Genomic DNA, 9,063 nt, shown 5'->3' with positions numbered 1-9,063 from the left:
CTCAGTAGGAAACTATGGTGGCATAACTATTAAGTCAGTTATGGGACTTCTGTTCACTTTGAATTAACTGATAACATCAGTAAGATGTATACTTCACATGTAACCTTTCTCATAGTACATCTACAGGATTTCTCTTGACTGTGTTTCCTAATGATTAGTAAGTAAGCTGTGTGCCTGGGTGAAAACCTTTTCATATTCATTATATTCATGAGGTTTCACTTTCATAAGGCTACTAGAAATTTTCTGTAAGAAAGAAAAGCATAGTTATCATACCTATGCTTTTTTTTTTCCCTAAATGAATTCTCTCATGGGAGGTAACTAAAGATATCATGACACATGTAGGATATTGACTGTTCCTATGAAAAGTTGGATCTTGCCCAAGTGTGTAGTTTCAAATTCATAAAGCCTGCTCTCAAGCCCTGCATGTTTAACAAGTACCTGTCAATGGATCCACTGTTTGGTGATTCTGCTTAGATCAAGAGAGAGTTAATTTTCTATTTGCATTTCTATCAGATCTCTTTCAAAGACTGTCACCCAGGGGATGGTTTTGAAAGTCCCTAAACTGGGGCCAGTCCCATCATATCTCAGCCCTAGATGACCACACCTATCTATGATAATGAATAGATTTCTATGAGGAGGCTATTATACATAAAATCACCATCTGAATACCCCATGAAGACATGCAGCTAATAGGAAAAGGGGACATATTTACATCTGAGTACAAGGGGGAAACCCCAACAACTATTACTCAGGTACTGGAATTCTAACTTGTAGTCTATAGTACTTCACAATGGGTGAAATATTACTAGCAAATACATCCAGTGAGGATGGTTCAAGCAAGATAATTATAATGGACAGGCAACTGTTTCTTGAATACTCAAGAGAAGGTACCCACGATAACATCAACATCATCTTCTTCTTTTCTTCCTCCTCCTCCTCCTTTCTCTTCATGATGAAGATGATGATGATGATGAAAAACAGCATAACATAGTGGACCTGGGTTCCCGTCTTATCTCTGGTATGTCCTACCTATGTGACTCTGAATTCCTCTCAATATTCTGGGAAACTTTTAAGACTATAAACTACAGACATTGTTGATCTCTATCAATAGAGGTAGTTTCCAAACTGAGAGTTCTCTACACAGATAGTCATGTCAGGAAATAATAATAATGAAAATTATTATTATTATTATAAAAACAATAATAATATTGGACATTTATGTGTCACTTTAAGATTTCTTTACATAAAAATGTATTCTGCTTATTATATAGTATCTTATTTGAGTTTTACTATGATACTTTAAGGTAGCTATTAGAAGGGGCTTCGAATGAATGATTTCAAAAGTTTTTATTCAGTGTTTACTACGTGACAGGCACTCACTGTGCTGAGTACTGAGGATACAAGTAGAAAGAAGAAGCCAGCCCCTGCCTTCAAGGGGTTTATATTCTAATAGAAGAAGACAGCACATCTAGGGCAGTGAGTAGAAGACAGGAAAGGGTGTTTCACTCAGAAAAAAATGGCAAGAATGGGGAATGGAATCATAAGACAATTGACATACCCTTTCCAGGATTTGATTTCCTGTTCTCAGAGTTAGACATGGGATGAGGGGGGGGGGATGGAAGATGCCCAGCACAGCAAGTGATGGATCTAGATTAGGATCAAAATGATGAAGTTTCACCAGTGACTAACCTAGAGACTCAGGGTGGTAAGATAGAGGTAGAGGTCTGAACGCAGAGCCATAGTGTGAAGATGATCATGGAAAAGCCTGCATTAGAAATGGCCTTCTTTGCATAGCTCCAAAAATCCCTAAGAACAAAGCTAGCTGCATATATATACTCATTGTTTCACACATGCTCTTAGTCCTAAAACCACATGCGCATGCTCAAACACATATTCAGTTGTCCTATTTGTATAATGGCCCATATGAGTGTGCCATGTGCATATGAGATTGACGAAATACTACATTTGCATTTGCACAGATTCTGGACAGGCCTTCAATTCCACAGGCCTTCATAGGCTTACGAGACGTCAAAGGGACAAGAAGAGGAACATTTCAGTTGGGTTTAAAGGTAACCTTGTCCTTCCTTCCTCCTGGTAGCTTCCTGGTAGATGCTCAGTCCTCCATGAACTTAAAGGCCATAAGAACTGGCTTATGGTCTCTTAGTTTTGCACTTAATTTCATAAGAAAAATCAAAACAGGCTTAGTATGTTAAGTGAAAATTAGAACAGCTGAACTGCAGATGGGAAATTAATATACATGTATATATTTAAAAAGCATTCCAACATTTAGAACCACTAAATGGCTGGAAAGGAGACTTCCTGTACAACATGTTTGATGTTTAGAGTAGTTAGACAGCTGGAAAGGCAAACTTTTTTGGTGCTAACATTTCACAGTTCAAGCCACTTAGCAGATGTAAAATTACAGGATATACTTAGCATTTAGGGTTTTTCATTAGCTAAAGGAAATCTTTATGATGATGGTGGCAGGAAATTTTAAAGTATTAGATTATTAAGGTCTGATTTAGAGTAGTATCAGGAAAGGTCTTAGCTAATTTTCATCTAAGATTAGCAAAGGTATTATATAGAGTGATGTTAGTGATGAGTAACAGATTATCAGATAGAGAGAATAGATTATCTATTGATAAGAAAACTAAGCTGGAAGATAAAGAGGCCCAAAGACTTAGAACAACATATTTAATGACTATTTCAATACTCTAATGAAGTTGTTAACTCACTGATCTGGTTAGTCCTATTAACTATGAATCAACAAACATTTATTAAGCACCTGATATGCATTAATGCAGATCACAGCCCATCCTTGCATACCCATTCAGTGCAAATCTCATCCATCCTCTCAAGAATTCACTTCAGGAGGTCCTTTCAGTGTGCTGGGGACCTTCCATTTATTTTCTTGACATCTGGAGAAAACCCTTGGAGCATGTTGAGTGCCTACTGGCAATCCCTTGTTCTTATTACTTATTACCTTTTTCTTCCCCATCATACTTTTCTTTGATGACATCTTTTGCACCTCTTTTCCTTTGTAATTCCTTATTTATAATATGTGGTGTCTCAGTCCTGGGCTAGATTGCCTTTGGGAAATTGCCAAATTCCTTTGATGACCACAAACTTCTCTGAAACAAATGTCCACCTTTTGAACTTTGATGTTCTTCTCTTGATCAATATGGCTAAGCATTATAGAATACCACCATCTCTGAAAAACCAAAGATGAGGATTGGTGCAAGCGTTATAGGGTAAATGAGATCATACTGCAACACATTACAAACAAGTGACTGTTCCAAAATCCTCATTGATGATAATGAGAGAACTCTGAAGGAGCAAACACTGAAGGCCAAGAGAGGGTCCTTATATAAGTAGAATTCTTATCAATAGCAAGGAGAAGCTATTACCTGGCACCAGCCTTTAAGATAAGATTGAAAGAAGGTTACCAAAAGATCAAAGGATGTGATTAAAGGAATGAAAAATGTATTTTATGAAGCAAAGTTAAAGGAATCAGGATGGTTTGAACCAGAGAACAGAAGGTAGCTTGATTATTTTCTTCAGGAATATTCATAATATTTTTTTAGAAGAGATGCTTGTTGGTTGTTTATCATTGTTGTTTTTCTGTGGATGGAGGTAAATGTGTTCAAATTAAAGCAGGAGAGATTTCAATTGGGCAATCTGGAAGGTGCCATGGTCTCATAGGAAAAACACTGATTTCCACTAGCAGTGACCTTCCAATTCTATTCACAATGTTGTATGGCCTTGAGTAAAAAGCATTTCTTTCTCTCTTTTGCCTCAGTTTCCTTAGCTACAAAATGCAAATTGAACTACACCAACTCTTAGGTCTTTCAATCTCTGAAGTTAATAATTCTTTAATAGAAGACTTTTCAATTATGAGAATTAAGAGGAACATAAAACACTGCAAAGGACTACTCAGGAAGGTGTGCTGGTCTCAATTCCTCGAGGTCAAGAAGAAAATAGACATACCCTTTTCTTTGAGAATTTAGATGACCACCTTCCTGAAAACAAAGAGCCAGACGAGATGGTCTCCTGAGGTCCATTACAGCAATCTGGATGTACCATCACCGACTTGACCAAAGGCAACTTTCTTTTCTCACCCATGCCTGGGTTTCTCTCCTGGATATACTTAACCTCTTACCTAGCTCATGGACTGTTAGGAGATATTCTTTTTTTTTTAAGACTCAATATCAGATGGCAAACTTTGCACAGAACACAATGGCTCATCCCCCTAAATACGGTGTTGGAGGGTACTACACACCTCTAAGAGGCTGTAGACACAGCAGATATGTTTGGAAGGGGTGGGGAGAGAAGGAGATTCATGACTGACTTAAAGAATCCAGCCAGAAAGTAGACAGAACTACAGCAGGAAGAAGGTAGAGCCTCCTAGGAAGCCAGATACAGTCTAACATGCATTCGTGTCTGCAGCACATGCAGCCCAGGTCAATGCTTTTCAGCCTTTGCCTTTTTACAAAGGCAAAGGGAGGGAAAAAAAATCAATATATATATATATGTTACACTAGCTATCACATTCACCAAGTAGTTAGTCACAGCATAGAGAAGCTCTCCTTAGTCAAAACCTCTTACTGTAATGATTTACAAAATTGGCTTTTGTGTTAACCTACCTATCCCCCTCACTATTTTTGTTCCACAGTGAAAACGCCCCTACCATTGAAGCAATAAGAGTTTACATTCTGGACTTGTAGAGTTTGAACCAATAAACTACCCTAAAGGAGTAGTAAACCAAGGTAAAAATGGGGGGAAATACCCCCTATGTTGGCTCTCAGTAGTATTGCTTCCACATGGCAAAGTTTTATTTTGTTTAATTTAACAATAAACTCATTATATTAACTCAATTCAATAGAAGCAGCAGGGGGAATTCTTCTAATTTAATCTTGGGCTTTTGATGGGCCTCTGAATGTTTTAAAACAATGCCATACAAAGAGATTAAGGGGCTTGGATCATAAAGAACGGATACCTTGGAGCTTCCAAACGCAGCTTACCTCTAATTTAGGAGCTAGTCAACCTGTTCGTTACTTTATCCAAAGGTATCATCTATTCAGAGCTAATCTCTGAAAGCAAATCATTCTCATGAATGTTACTGCTTTAGGGTTTAAACTACAGGAGACAATCCTGTCATTCTTAGGTCTGAATCTCCAATTTAAACACAAGTTATTGGATCTAATGAGTCTGGGAATTTAAGTGCATTGTATTTCCAATTGTAATAAAATTGATATACAAAAGCCACATGATAACCCAAGAAATATGCTAAGCTATGTTGAATTTCAAATTCTGATACTGGGATACACTTTGCGAACAAGTCAAAAGGAAGTCCCTACTTATTAGTTATTATAAAATGAATTACAATGCTATTTCTATTTGTTGAATCTATAAAAGAGATGAGAGACCATATAATCTAGAGTTTACAATCAGTTTTAAAGTCTGGTATTCCCAAATTCATTTTATGTGCATATGGTGCCCCTGAGACACACAGCTAAACAATGGCTCATGCCCCTAACTAGGAAGAATAATGAACAAATTCACCAAATGGGGTCTCATTCACATTAATATTGAATACTGATATTTGTAATATTGTTATTCTCCTGTCAGTTCTACCAGGAGGAAATACAGGTTTATAAAATTTAAATACATTATCACTTATTGAAATGTACTTATATGCTTATGGAAGAAAGAATAGTTCAGTGAACACAGGTAGATTTTTTGACGACATGTGAATTGTAAACAAGTCCCCGAGTCATGAATTTCCTGATTATTTTAATTTGCCTTAGATAGTAGCACAAATTGGGGCTTTAGTGAATGTCCCAGATAATGATGGTAAAGCGTTTTATCATATGTGGCTCAGTTTTGTCTTTAAAAAAGGGGTCATCCTTCTCATAGTTTTGAAGGAATAAGGAATTCCACAGAAAGCTATGGAATGCTTGGCATGCCTTCAAAGCTGTGGCTAGAGAACTCTGAGGCTGAATCTATGCATCATTCATGCTTACACACACAAGCCTAGCCATAGGTTTGAAGTGAAATGACTAGCTATGAAGACCTGAGTTCAAGTCTTGTCTCTGTTACGGACTAGTTGTGTGACCACAGGCAAGTATATTAAGCTCTTTGTCCCCACATAACTCTCTAAACTATAACCTACAGATGATTCGCCATTCTATATCAATGGAGACAGGTTCTACATTGGAAGTTCACCAAATTCATGATCCCATAGTCTGGATCATCAAAAAATACAATCAAAAGAATTCAAACCAACAACTGAGAAAAACATAGCCATGAAGAGGAGGCAATTATCCAGGAAACCAAAGCAACTACAATAACAGCTTTGTCTCAAACACTGGGACGCTTCAAGCAGCAGTGGTCGTCTTTAGGCCTGAATCATCTGGATAGCTGACTAAATGGTGGGAGAGCATTAAAAGAGAAAGCTGTGCATGGCAAGTGAACAGCTGTCCACAATGGTGGTGCTTGAGAAAGGGATTTGGCTTTCTAGACCATGGCTGAAGAGACAGGATTGGTGGGCTTTTAGCCAGGAACAGAGTTCCTATAACAAGGATTAGGAAGAATGCATTTGGCCGGATACTGGCTGATCTGATTCAAAGGGCTTTGAACTAGAAAAGGAGGAAACTTCCCAGATAAATTTGCCACAGCAAATACCAAAGAAAACAACAAGACATAACAGGAATAGTAATAGAAAGTCTCAACAACATAGGGGAGAAAATAACCAGAAAGGACAGAAACTACACTGTGCCATTGGCCTCTCTTGTTGTTGTGCAGTTGTTTTTCCGTCTTGTCCAACTCTTTGTGACCCCATTTGGGGTTTTATTGGCAAAAACACTGGAGTATTTTGCCACTCATTTTGCTGCTGATGAGATTGAAGCAAATAGGGTTAAGTGACTTGCCGGGAGTCACATAGCTAGTAAGTATCTAAAGTGGGATTTGAACTCAGGATGAGAAGTCAGGCATTCTATCCACTGTGCCAACTAACTGCTCCAATTACTTTTCCTTGGACAGAACATTCTTTTCCAACTCTGGGCATTTTTATTTGTTATGCCCCCTGCCTGGAACACTGATCCTGCTCATATTCATCTCCTGTCTTCTTCGGTGTCCTTCAAAGCTCAGCTAAAACCCTACCTTCTATAAAAGGCCTTTTCCAGTTCACCTGAATGTTAGCGTCTTTCCTATGAGATTACCTCCAATTTATCTATCTTGTTTGTAAGTATCTGGTTCCTTGCTGTTTCCCTTGTTGGAATGTGAACTCCCTGAGGATACAGGCTGTTCTTACCTTTCTCTGTGTCTTAGCACAGTGCCTGATTGAGAAATATGTGTAGTAAACACTTAATTAATACTCATTGATTTGACTTGATACTCCCAGCCTCAGATCCTATTATGCCAATGAGCAAAAAAGAGATTATAAAGAAATATAGAGATCTCGGTTAAAAGAAATGCTATATTATGTACGACTGAGATGAGATATAGTGAGACTTATGTCAGTAATGTGGCAATACAAAGGTACATTATTTCTACTGAAAAAGGAACATAATGGTGGTGGATTGAAATTCTATGCAGAAATTTACAAACCTGAGAAGGAAACCATGACATAATGAGTTCAGTGTTGATTCACAATTTCTATACCAACTCTGGGGCAGCTAGGTAGCACAGTGGATAGAGTGTTGGATCTGCAGTCAGGAAAATTCATCTTCATGAGTTCAAATCCAGCCTCAGACACTTCTTAGCTATGTGACCCTAGGCAAATCATTTAACCCTATATACCTCAGCTACTCTGTAAAATGAACTGGAGAAGGAAATGGGAAACCACTGCAGTGGTTTTTCTTTGCCAAGAAAATCCCAAATGGGGTCAGGAAGAGTCAGACATGACTGAAATGAATGAAAAACAACAACCACACACCATATGCTCATACTAGGGGACTTGATCATACATTCTGAAACTCCCTCCAATAACTCAATATATTGATTGTAGATGACTAATTCCATTCTACCTCAGCTACACAAAGAGATGACTATACCCCCAACCTTGCCATTAACTGTAAAGATTCCACTTTTATATTCATAAACTCAGAATTAAATTATCTGATCATAATCTTTTATTTTTCCATCTTTCCCTATGCCTTACAACCCTTAACCATCACCATGACTTACAATCCATCAAGCTTCAATTCTTTCTCAGGTGATCGCCCCTGAAATGCCTACACTCTCCTCCCTTCCCTGTCTTGATCTTTTGGCGAAACAATTTAACTCTGTCCTTCACCCTTGAATCCCTCACCCCTTATTCTCTTGCAGATCACACCTCACCAAACCCCAATAATGGATTACTCCAACACTCAATTCCTTTGAGCTGATGCAAGTGCTGCTGAATGGAGATGGAGAATATCAAGAAACCATGCTGATTTGGCATACTACAAATGTATATTTACTAAGCTCAATGGGGCTCTCACTGCAGCAAGGAAATTATTCTGTTTCTCCCTATTTGATTCCCTATTACACTCTTTAGAGCAGCTATTCCAAAGATTCTTGCATTTTTTTTTCAAGTTGCACATGACACTCTACTCCATTGTCTCAGCTGAGCACCTCTGCTAAAAAAACCTACTATACTGAAGAAATTGAGACCATCATTGAAAGCTCCCACTTTTCCCCTCCTCTTCCTCTTACAACATTCAGATAGTTGCTCCCATTGTCTCCTCCTCTTCCCTAGTCTTGGATAAAGAGGTGACCCTTCTTGCCAAGACCAACTCCTCTATAGGCACCATCCATTCCATAAATACCATCCTCTCTTGTCTTTTCTAACAGAAAAGATAATGACCTCACAATCATCCTTGTTTATCTTTGATCTTATCTATCAGCATCTTGCCTGCTACCTAGAAATATGCCCATGTCTTTTTATTTTTTTTTGGTAGGGACAATTGGGGTTAAGTGACTTGCCTAAGGTCACATGGCTAGTAAGTGTTAAGTGTCTGAGGCTGGATTTGAACTCAGGTCCTCCTGACTCCAGGGCTGGTGCTCTATTCAATGTGCCAC

At 38.2% G+C, this 9,063-nt stretch overlaps 1 protein-coding gene across 2 annotated transcripts in view; it reads right to left on the bottom strand.

The window, feature by feature from the left end:
- The window catches only part of RORA (RAR related orphan receptor A), an 892,807-nt gene that overhangs the window by 619,014 nt on the left and 264,730 nt on the right, over window positions 1-9,063 (bottom strand). The window lies entirely within an intron of this gene.

This window comes from Petaurus breviceps, unplaced genomic scaffold (assembly GCF_028583685.1).
Source record: "Petaurus breviceps papuanus isolate PSGF00001 unplaced genomic scaffold, PetGlider_PUasm1.0 37, whole genome shotgun sequence".
NCBI lineage: Eukaryota > Metazoa > Chordata > Mammalia > Diprotodontia > Petauridae > Petaurus > Petaurus breviceps.
Note: the sequence above shows the minus strand (reverse complement) of the source record. Positions and strands in the feature narration are given on the sequence as shown.